Source organism: Schistocerca americana, chromosome 11 (genome assembly GCF_021461395.2).
Source record: "Schistocerca americana isolate TAMUIC-IGC-003095 chromosome 11, iqSchAmer2.1, whole genome shotgun sequence".
NCBI lineage: Eukaryota > Metazoa > Arthropoda > Insecta > Orthoptera > Acrididae > Schistocerca > Schistocerca americana.
Window position 1 is genome coordinate 19,016,209 of NC_060129.1, and position 12,391 is coordinate 19,028,599.

General features: G+C 39.1%; 1 long non-coding RNA gene across 2 annotated transcripts; it reads right to left on the reverse strand.

The window, feature by feature from the left end:
• Positions 1-308: 308 nt before the first annotated feature.
• On the reverse strand, positions 309-6,178 carry LOC124553659. 2 transcript variants are annotated; one of them, XR_006968100.1, is made up of 4 exons: positions 5,984-6,178; positions 1,016-1,126; positions 882-935; positions 309-696 (listed from the first exon to the last, which is right to left on the reverse strand). It is a non-coding gene; the product is annotated as an uncharacterized LOC124553659 (long non-coding RNA). The 2 variants fall into 2 exon arrangements; XR_006968099.1 differs by lacking the exon at positions 5,984-6,178 and having other exon boundaries at positions 1,016-1,422.
• Positions 6,179-12,391: the final 6,213 nt, after the last annotated feature.

Sequence of the window (12,391 nt, forward strand, 5' to 3'; positions counted from 1 at the left end):
AAATGCCTTTGGTATTCTGAGCAACCTTTCTGACCATTACTGACAACTATTAAACTTGCTGTAGACAAAGTGGAATTAATTACGGAAACACTTTGCATTTTACATATTTTTTTAGATTGATGAAACAGACAGCACATATATGTCAACCAGAGACGTGGAAAACACGGAGTCTTGTACGATGGAGGAAGGGTCATGGCGTGCTGGTGCTCTGTGGGGTAGCGTACACCAGCAGAACTGTGAGGCAAGCAAAGGAAGTCTGTGAATACTGTGAATATTTTAATACGAGTGTTTCTGTCCCTTGGCAATGGAGTCAATTAAAAACTTCAATTTTTGAATGGTAATGTATTTTCAAAGTAATAAACACTAAATGCATACAATTCAACAATTATCATCCATTATTTGAGCTTCCATGATAAATTTCAGTATCTTATGTTTTGTGTCTCTCACAGTCATTGGATTTCGTATTCTGGACAACTCTTCAACAATGAAGTGTCCCAAAGCATCATGTGGAGATGGGTCTAATGCCTTTTGGGTTAATTTTGAGTTTAAGTTCTCCAGTACTGTATTTAGTAAGGGATTACTATCACTCTTTCTCATCTTCCGAACTTTTGGTGTAGTGGAATATGCACCAGAAACCACTGGAGTACTAAGCACCTCAAATTCAGCACTGTTGTTAACTACCACCACATCCATATTCTGTAATGAAAAATGGCATTAGTGTTCAAGAGGACTGTTTAAGTTTGTTTAATTTCATTAACGGCTACTGTTATAAATAAAAGTAACGCTGGGAAGTTAAGATTTAATCTCTGTATTTGCAAGCTGGAATGAACTTATTTGTGTAGGAGGTTATGAACATTACCTCAAACGAGTCTTTTACTTACATCAATTGTGATATCTGGGCGTTCACTATTTGGTGTACATAGTGGGCTATCGATCTAAGGGAAAAAAATGTTTCAGTATATCAATTATTACTTACTGTACAATAAAAAGGAAAAATGTTATTGACCTGACTTACATTACTACTCTCATCATAAAAAATTATGATCTCAGTCCTGTTGATTTCTATCACTGAGTTGTCAGGCGTCTTCCTAGTCCTCGGGATTTCTGTACCAGAGTTGTGAGGCACCTGTAAAATTCCCTCATTTTAGTTGTGTATTAGACCTCAGGTTGCTTTGAGCATGGCTGCAGAGAGGACAAACCAGTAACTATATGACCCAATGTTGTATATAATATTTTATCAACATATAACTGAAATTGTTCCATGCAGATCTAATAATGTGACATTTAATGAAACATGACTGATGACTTACAAGGAGGCTAATCAACTGAACTGACTACATAAATACTGAAGAGTTTTATTCTGCTGTTTTTTCATTAAACATTTAATTGTAGCAAACTGGAATTCATTTCTACATTAAATGGATCACAAGGCCACATATATCAAAAGAGAATTTCCAAATTGATGAGCCTTATTGATAACACATTTGGTCACTGTGTATTGACAATATCATATATCATTATCCATCTGAACAACCACATTTATCACAAATGTTACCCAAAATTTTACTGAAATCAAGTCTTCATGCCATGAACAATTACTCAACACACTTGTGCTCTAGTTTTCTACTATCCACAGTGAGTGATGTTAAGCTGCTATCTGGTCTGGTTACACATTAATGAAGGTCTCACTAAACAAAACTCTTCAAGAATAAGCTGTTTTTGTAAGCAGTCAACATGAATATTATACTGCCTAGTCCACTGAGAACTGTGAGAATTCTCTACACCATTTACAGCTAAGACATATCAAATTATTTCAAATGTTTAGTGTCCTGTGGTTAGTAAACAGTAATTGTAGGGGTGTCATATTATTGTAATTGAGGCAATTTTTTTGGAAAATAAGTAATGAGTGAAATACAGCCGAGAAGTAAAAAAATAATTATGTAAATATAATGAAGTAAATGTCATTTAAGCTGGAGACCAATTAAGTGATTAAGTAATATGTAACTGGCCAGTGATGTGTCAAACTGCATATTCAGTAAAGAACCAGAACAAAAACTGAACACCATTGACCATCATTGTCTATTAATAGTTACAGGTGGAAGAAATGGTATATCTGATTGCATACTTTTTGTTATTACTTTGGTCTTGCATTGTGAGAGAGCTTTCATAATTTTGACTACACTTGGTACACAACATTCACTGCACCATAATCAGTACAGTCCGCTTGAACAATGAAATAAAAGTATTACAGGGAGAGTCTGTAATGATGTTACCAACTTTGATACATGATGGAGGGAGGAAAATGTATCATTTTGAGGTAAGAGGCCCTAGTCAAAAAAGAGCAAAGCTGTAAGTCATATGCGAAAATTGTTCTCATACCTCTGACAGAGAAACTCTTATATCGTAATCTCTTTGCTTTCTGTACTTCTGGGAGGAGGTAGTACAAACCAAATCAATAAAAAAATCCAGCATGCATCCATTTGAAAGTGCACACCTTAAGAGCTATATAAACACTTATTCATATTTGCTACTATGAAACATCTCTTATACTGACTAATTGATCATAGCTCCTAAGGTAAGTGTTTTAGGACCCATGTTTACCAGACAATTTTTTTCTTGTCTTGATCCATACTACTTACTCCCAAAATATGGGAAGCAAAAACCTTACAGTAGAAAAGTGTCATTGTCAAAGGCATCAGAGTGGTTTCCACTTATAACTTCTGACTGTCATTTCTGGATAAGGGTCCCTTACTCCAAATAGATACATCTTCTTCATCGTCCCTAAATGATTGTAACATCACAGAAACAACTGGAATGTAGTATTTCCCTTCCAAAGAAGAAGATCCATGAGTACTTCCACATTTTTACTTTCCACACCACTTCAGAGCTAAGTGACAATGACATTGATGTTGGTGGCACTGAGTCATCCAAAACTGCTAACATTGGAGAAGACCCTGTGGATTCCCTGTCAGATTATAAGTGGGCTTTGCAGCTGAGAGACACCCCCATACTATTTAACCATAACATACCAGAATACTCTCCTCCCATCGCCACCAACCCAACAGAGAACTGCCTAGTTGCTGGAAGAAAGCCCAGGGTAATTACATTAACATGTTGCAGGTTAAAAATAAAGTCACATGTGGTGCATACCACACATTTTGTTTGCATTCACAAATGTCAGCTCCCCAAACTTTCAATGAAACTGACACCACATAATCTAAACCAGACCTCAGGCTATGTTACACATCAGTATGCCAACACAACCAAGAAATCGTGTAAATGGGGAGTGGGGGGTGGAGGGGAAGAAGGGAGATGAGGGGAATTAGCACTAAAACACTAACCCTTTGTCACCAATATTTCTCTGTTTTTAAAAATAATGCTAAGTATGAGTACAGTGCCAGTAGAAAAATCTCTGGACAGAAATGTAGTGGAATTGCTAAGTAAACTAAAGTAGAGTATATCCAGGATCTAGGCTGGGAAGGAGGAAGGATAGCAACTGATAAATTCTTTGGTGAATGGCAAAATAATTTTGAGATTTTACAACTAATCATTATGGGCAAAACTTGCTGTATCTATCACATCCTGCTTTTCTTCAGGCTTATATTAATGTGTCACATCATTTTGTGTGTTGGGACAGAATGTGACTTCCCTTTGTGAAGACCATTTCTTTTAGAGTGGGGGAGGTACCTGCCCCACCGAAGAGATGTGTACAAAACTGTATTACGTGACTGGTTTACATATACATGCAAAGCAGCCACACTAAGCCCACTCCAACTACTGGGTGTCTTATTTACTCTAGGTACATTCATAAATTAAAGATGTATTATGTGGCAAGTTCTTTTACTCCATGGAGTATCTTCACAGAAAGGTTTCAATTCAGTTAATATCAGCATTGAAATACTATAATATTTTATGACAATCTGACTTTTCATTTGATTAAATAACATGTTAAAGCCTTGGCTTCTTTCAACATCTCAGAGACTCATCCCTCAAAAAAAAAAAAAAAAAAAAAAAAAAAAAAAAAAAAAAAAAAAAAAAAAAAAAAAAAAAAAATATATATATATATATATATATATATATATATATATATATATATATATAAAATAGAAACAAAGATGAGGTGACTTACCGAACGAAAGTGCTGGCAGGTCGATAGACACACAAACAAACACAAACATACACACAAAATTCTAGCTTTCACAACCAACGGTTGCCTCATCAGGAAAGAGGGAAGGAGAGGGAAAGACGAAAGGATGTGGGTTTTAAGGGAGAGGGTAAGGAGTCATTCCAATCCCGGGAGCGGAAAGACATATTGGTCTTTAAATATGTCTGCTTGTGTCTGTATGTGTGGATGGATATGTGTGTGTGTGCGCGAGTGTATACCTGTCCTTTTTTCCCCCTAAGGTAAGTCTTTCCACTCCCGGGATTGGAATGACTCCATACCCTCTCCCTTAATACCCACATCCTTTCGTCTTTGCCTCTCCTTCCCTCTTTCCTGATGAGGCAACCGTTGGTTGCGAAAGCTAGAATTTTGTGTGTATGTTTGTGTTTGTTTGTGTGTCTATCGACCTGCCAGCGCTTTCGTGTGGTAAGTCACATCATCTTTGTTTTTAGATATATTTTTCCCATGTGGAATGTTTCCCTCTATTATATATATATATATATATATATATATTAGCTCCTACCAGATAACTTTGTAGAGAACAATAAACAGTAACTTATAAAACAGGTTACCAAGAAAAAATTTCTTTTTCATAGAGAATGTATCTCATCACCTTTGAAAACTGTACAAAGGAAAAGCAATGCTAGCAATCACACATAGATGACAGCAGGGATAAGAACCTACAGCCACAATGAGAGTAGTGTCCACAAAACGTGTAAATACCACAAAGGCTTCACTACATGCTTGCTATGAATCATGGATTAATGTAGGTTCTAAATAAATAAAGAAGACCTTCTGAAGGAATGAACAATGATGATCACATAAATAGCTCAACAACTGAAGTAAAGGTGATGTGGAATAGTGGGTATGTTAACGGTAAGTTAAGTAGTGGCTGTCATGTCTTAAGAACTGAAAAATCTTGTACCACAGTCTAAACAGTTATGAGCACTTAGCATGTTACACTCAGTTGTGCCTAAATTAAAATTTCATATTCTGAGGAAACTCTCCAGTAAGGTGAATACCTTTAAATACAGAATAAAACCTCCAGAATGAATGGAATTAAATAAGGAAATTAAATTTGTTTTCACAGCACTTGACATACTTTCTCTGCCAAGCATTTCTATTTGCCAAACATTTCAACTCTTTAACATATATTTAACTGGTAAAGAAGCTGATCATTAAAGTAACACCATGCTCAGCATAAACCACCACACAAGAAAGCACTTGTTTACAGTGCCAGTGCAGATTACACTACTCAGTCCATAAATATATCCACTTTTATTGCACTGTGTTCAATTTTCTGTTCCTGTATGGGTCATTTAAATGTACAAGCTGAGTATGAATTGTAAAGTTAGATGAAAAATACATGTTTCATTCATGAAGCATTTTAAGAAATTAATTCTGCAAAAAGTTGTGTACAAGTTCAGTGAATCTGGCAAGATATATCTGCAGCAGTTACTGCTGTTATAGATGCAATGGACAAATACACATACTAAATAGAGCTAATGTTCTATAACTGCCAGCTATGCTACATTCACTGAATGCCTCTGGAGTTACTGCTTCAAGTAATATATTCAGTTACTCAGTAAAAGTTAACTACATTTTCCTTTACTGATAATACATGCAATTTCAGCTCTCTCTTCTTCCTACATTTAATAGCTTATCTCAAAACTATGCTCAATATTTTATTTAAAATTCACTAAAATCTTTTTCTTCATTTCAGAGCAGCACAAACAGCATTAACAAACTTAACTTTGTCAATAGAAAGCACTGTTACAAACTGCTGTGTATGAGAATAAAAAGTTAACTAAAAATACTTACAACACTGTTCGGAATGTTACACCGGCTTTCGCGTGGTGTAATGAAGTCTTTCAGGAAATGTAAAACATCAAACTACCAGACTCTCGGCCTGTATACGGCACTGGATGAGCCACTGCTCTTGTTCTGATGTATTTTCTTCAGTTCAGCGCCATAGTGAGACCACAAAGTTGAGAATTTGGCCTTGCAGTCATCAGCGGTAATGCGTTGCAAGACTTCGGCCACTTTTGTTGCTACATGTTCCAAATACTCTTTCCTTGCATTCTAGAAAAAATACAAGATTTGTCGATAATACTTCTCTACACGTTTATGTATCTACTTGCACCTATAAGTAGTATAAAGATACAAGGACCACAAAGAACGTTACAGAAGTTACAAGTTTACCTTGTTGTGGTACAGTGAATGTTCTGCAACTATTAGAAAGTTTTTGCCCTGATATGCAGAAATCAGGGCAGTGATGAAATTCTTTGTCCATTCCATTTTTAAAAAATAACACGAAATTATAAAATACAAATAATTTATATACATATATACTGTGACAATACCAAAAAATGAGCAACATTTATTAACAATTGATGATGGATACTCACTATGAGAATTGTGCTCAAAAATGTTCTGTCTGTCTTTTGCTGTAAATCCACAACTGTAAACAAATATGGTACGCCTATGCCTTCTGTGCATGCGCAGTATTCCGCATTCTCCGAATTTTAGAACTCCGCACTCGGCATAGAAAATATTAGATACAGGCTCCCAGGTAGGCGTTTGATACAGTTCCGCACTGTCGCCTGATAAACAGAGTAAGAGTCTACAGAATATCAGAACAGCTGTGTGGCTGTAATGAAGAGATTTAGCAAACAGAACACAGCATGTTGTTCTCAATGGAGAGACGTCTACAGACGTCTAAGTAATCTCTGGCATGCCACAGGGGAGTGTTATGGGCTCATTGCTTTTCACAATACATATAAATGACCTAGTAGATAGTGTCAGAAGTTCCATGTGGCTTTTCGCAGATGATGCTGTAGTATACAGAGAAGTTGCAGCATTAGAAAATTGCAGCGGAATGCAGGAAGATCTGCAGCAGAAAGGCACTTGGTGCAGGGAGTGGAAACTGACCCTTAACACAGAGAAATGTAATCTATTGTGAATACATAGAAAGAAGGATCCTTTATTGTATGATTATAAGATAGCGGAACAAACACTGGTAGCAGTTACTTCTGTAAAATATCTGGGAGTATGCGTACAGAACAATTTGAAGTGGAATGATCATATTATTTGGTAAGCGTGATAGCGTTACGGAGATGTTTAGCAAACTCGAGTGGCAGACTCTGCAAGAGAGGTGTTCTGCATCACAGTGTAGCTTGCTGTCCAGGTTTCGAGAGGGTGCATTTCTGGATGAGGTATCGAATATATTGCTTCCCCCTACTTATACCTCCCGAGGAGATCACGAATGTAAAATTAGAGAGATTCGAGTGCACACAGAGGTTTTCTGGCAGTCGTTCTTCCTGCGAACCATACACAACTGAAACAGGAAAGGGAGGTAATGACAGTGGCATGTAAAGTGCCCTCCACCACACACCGTTTGGTGGTTTGTGAATTATAAACGTAGATGCAGATGTAGGTGATCATTGACGTCACTGATCCGCTCGAGTCGTGGTTGGCTCCTGATTTACACGCAGACCCTCGAAGCACACACTCTAATCGAGTAGTCAATTTTCAGTGGAAAGTCGTCCGTGTAAAACAGGTTTTATTAACTGTGAAGCTGCTGGCATCATGTATTAGCTCAGCATAATAATGTTAACTGTGGAATCTCTTCCAGATGTGAATTATTCTAGGCATACTTTGGCCAAACTGTACTGGTCCTTCAAAGTTCTGTTGAAGCCTCTTAATAAATTAACATTGTTCTCTGACCCAGCAGAATTGTATTGGCTCTCTCATCCACAAAGTGTTACTGCCCTAGGTCTCCATGCTGGAGGCATACTTACTGCCACCCTGTGTCACTTGCAGCTAGTTGGCATCTACAGGCTGTTCAGAAATTCCTGTGACAAACTTCAAGGACCTGTAGGGGGACTGGATAAACAATATTTTGAATATCAACCTGTCAGGAAACATATTGTTTCTGTTCTAAGACAGCTTGAGTGAAAGGAAGTGCAACTCATGATAATTGGAAATGGTCCTGCAACCTCAATCTTCCTAAAAACTTGTCAGACCAGTTCTTGAAAGCTGTATCACTGAATGTCTGTCACGAAATGTGGTTTCAGCATGATGGGCACCACTTCATCTCAGACATGCAGCTCACACACACATCAACAGACAATATGGTATAGTGAAAAATGGATAGGCTAAGTTGGTCGAACCGCTTAGCTGACACAATTGACAGATTTCATTCCTGTGGACTATTTTGCATGGGGTCATATGTAAAGTTTTTGACTCCCGTAGAGACAGGAGGAGGATCTATTGGCATGAGTTCTGGCTGTTGCACCAGATATTGAAGAGACATTAGTGGGATGGAGTGTACAACATGCTTCAGAAGTACAATGTCAGTAACATTAGTGGTCACAACATTGAGTTGCTGTCATAATCCATCGGTACTGTCTTTTAAGTACATTATGCTGGGTTCTTTTTCGTTTCGAAATAATGTAAACACATAATGTAAAAAGTGTTAATACAAATGTGCTAAAGTGATAAATGGATGTTCTGTTAAGTTTCCTTTTGAATTTTTATCTAATAATTATACTGCATCACACCTAATTAAATTCATCTACCAGAAACAGAAGAGCTAGACATCTGAAATAAAACTATTGCACAACAGAAACAGCATGTTTCCAGACATGGGTTGCTATTCAAAATGTTACATACTCAATCCGCTCTAAAAGTTCTCAAAGTTTGTAATGGGAATTTTGAGCCCCTACTCTTTCACAGTTTACTGTTCTGCAGACTCTGTATTACATGCTCTTATGTCAATTATCTTTCCTTCAGTCCAGATTAGAGTATAGACTTGATATAAAGAAACATCTCTGACACAGCCAATGTGTCTACTTCACAGCAAATTAAAAAAATTGTTGCTTACAAGAAATCATAATACTGAAATTAATTTCTGACAAATGAAGACATTTACATTTGTGGAAGAGTACTGAATACAAGACAGTACTGTATCAGTGTCACTGTTCTGTTGTTAACTTTAGAGGAAACTGTTTCTTCTACAGTACATGCCTAGTGTATAAGGAAGAACACTTTGATTCCAATTTTTGTGTATAGTTTCGAAAAGAAAAATTAAGTTTTGGTGAAATATATGAGAAAGGATCTGTGGCTTTGATTTTCACTGGGTGTAAGCCAAGAGCCAAAGGTTTGGGTTGTCAATCCCCAGTCATTTTAAAAATTTTTCATTTGTTGCCCCTCTCACCTTTACCAGAGATTTATTAGTGGGGAAAATGTCCTTTTGCTCTGTGACGTGGTGTTCATATTTGGGTCACAGACAGTTTTCTGTTAATGGGTTCAATTAGGATTATGGAGTTAGCACAGTTGGCACAGAGAAGTGTAAATTGACATGGTTCAAAATTTATAGGTTTGAGTCTACCAGAAGACCTGGCATTGGACCTCATAATGGGCAACATCTACTTCACCAATGGTGAGGAGAGCTACATTGGAGTCTGCACAAAAACTGGGACAGAATGCACTTTGCTCATGAACGAGGATGTCCAGAAGCCCAGAGGAATGTCTCTTGTGACACGGAATAGGTAAGGGTGGAAGTGCTGCTCTTGCTATGTCACGTTACAGCTAGGGTGATATGTAGGTATGTCTTCAATGGATGTGAGGATACTGTGAGATGTTTAGCACCTAACCTTCCTAATAAGGTACATGACATACTCTTTTAACTGCCTGTCATGATGGGCAAAAAATGCCTCCAGATCACACTATGCAAGCATCTTCATCTCTCTATATGCTACGTCCATTTGAACATACTAAACTGTATTCAAGCCTTGGTCTCTCTTTTATTATTATGCTCTTACATTTCCTTCCAGTGCCAAATTACTCTGATGCCTCAGTATGATCCTTCCATGTAATCACTTTACAAATGCTAGAAACGTAGGTTTGAAACAAATACTAACAAAGAGATAGAGGGGCTGGCCAGTACTTACCTCAGCTCAGTACAGACAATAGATACACAAAACAGAACAGAACATTTTTATCCTAGCTTTTGGAACTTTGTTCCTTCGTCAGGGAGGAGAGAGGGGAAAAGAAGGGGAAGAAGGGAAAGTGGATTCAGTTACTCACAACCCAGGTTATGAAGCAACAGGAGAAAGGTAAACAGGGAGGGTAGCAAAGATGGAGGCACGGGTGTCAGAGGGAAGCCATAGATATTCTACTGTAAGTACTGTGCCAGCTTCAAACCAAAGAGGATGCATATACAAGTAAAGAGGTATATAGTAAAAGATAAACACAACTATGTAGGATGAAAAGATGTGTGAATGGCTAAAGAGGAAAGGGAAAGAGGAGAAGACTGAAGAGTAAATGGGAGTGAGGTTGGATAACATAGGTTCAGTCCAGGGGTTTGGTGGGATGAAAGAATGTGTTGCAGTGCAAGTTCCCATCTCCGCATTTCCAAGGGACTGGTGTTGGGTGGGAGAAGCCAAATGGCATTTACAGTGTAGCAGGTTCCTAGGTCCCTAGAATTATGGTGGAGGGCATGCTCCACTACTAGGTATTGGACACCTCCTAGGCGGACAGTTCGTCTGCACCCGTTCATGCGCTCAGCCAGTTTAGTTGTCGTCATACCTATGTAAAAGGCTTGGCAGTGCAGGCATGTCAGCTGATAAATGACATGTGTTGTTTCACATGTGGCCCTGCCTTTAATTGTGTATGTTTTACCAGTAGCGAGGCTGGAGTAGTTGGTTGTGGGGGGATGCATGGGGCAGGTTTTGCAGCGGGGTCGGTTACAGGGGTAGGAACCGCTGGGTAGAGAAGGTGGTCTGGGAATATTGTAGGGTTTGACAAGGATGTTACGGAGGTTAGGAGGGGGGGGGGGGTGATGAAAGGCAATTCTGGGTTGTGTGAGGAGAATATTGTCAATGGATGATCTCATTTCGGGGCTTGACTTGAGAAAGTCATATTCCTGGCGGAGTAATTTGTTGATGCATTCGAGGCCAGGATAATATTGGGTGACAAGGGGGTGCTTCTGTGTGGTCTGGGGATAGGAACATTCTTGTGGGATGGGGAGGAATGTATTGCTCGGGAGATATGTTTGTGGACAAGGTCTGCAGGATAGTTGCGGGACAGGAAAGTACTGGTCAGGTTTTTGGTGTAATTGTTGAGGGATTCGTCACTGGAGCAGATACGTTTGCCACGAATACCTAGGCTGTAGGGAAGGGAGCGTTTGATGTGGAATGGATGGAAGCTATCAAAGTGAAGGCACTGTTGTTTGTTTGTGGGTTTGATGTGGACAGAGGTGTGGATGTGAGCTTCAACAAGATGAAGGTCAACATCTAGCAAGCTGGCTTGTGTTTTGGAGAATGACCAGGTGAAATTCAGATTCGAAGAGGAGTTGAGGTTATGGAGGAAATTAAGGAGTGTTTCTTCACCATGAGTCCAGACCACAAAAATGTCATCTATAAACCTATACCAGGCCAGGGAAAGCAGCTGTTGGGTCTTGAGGAAAGCCTCTTCCATGCGGCCCATGAAGAGGTTGGCATAGGATGGAGCCATCCTGATTCCCATGGCCGTTCCCCTGATTTGTTTGTAGGTCTGGACTTCAAAAGTGAAGTAATTATGGGTGAGGATGAAATTGGTAAGTGTTATAAGGAACGAGGTTTTTCGAAGATCTTTGGGTGGGCATTGGGAGAGGTAGTGTTCAAGGGCAGAGAGACCATGGGTATGTGGGATGTTTGTGTAAAGGGATGTAACATCTATGGTGACAAGAAAGGTTTCAGGTGGGAGGGGAGTGGGAATGGATTTGAGGCATTCGTGGAAGTGGTTTGTGTCTTTGATATAGGATGGGAGTCTGCGGGTGATAGGTTGGAGGTGTTGGTCTACCAGAGCTGAGATACGTTCTGTTGGGCCTTTGAAGCCTGTCACAATGGGACGGTCAGGATGGTTCTCTTTGTCGATTTTGGGTAATAGGTATAAGGTAGGGGTATGTGACTCAGGTGGAGTGAGTACGTCTATGGAGGCCGATGTGAGGCCTTGTAAGGGACCCTCGATTTTTAGGATTTTCTGCAGCTCAGTCTGGATGGGAGAAATGGGATCCTGGGTAACAGCTTTGTAGGTTCAGGTGTTGGAGAGTTGACGCAGTCCTTCTGCCACCTACTCCACATGGTCAAGTACCACAGCTGTGGAGCCTTTATCTGCAGGGAGGATGACAATAGAGTGGTCTGTTTTCAGCTCCTTAATGGCACGGGATTCAGCTGGGGTGATGTT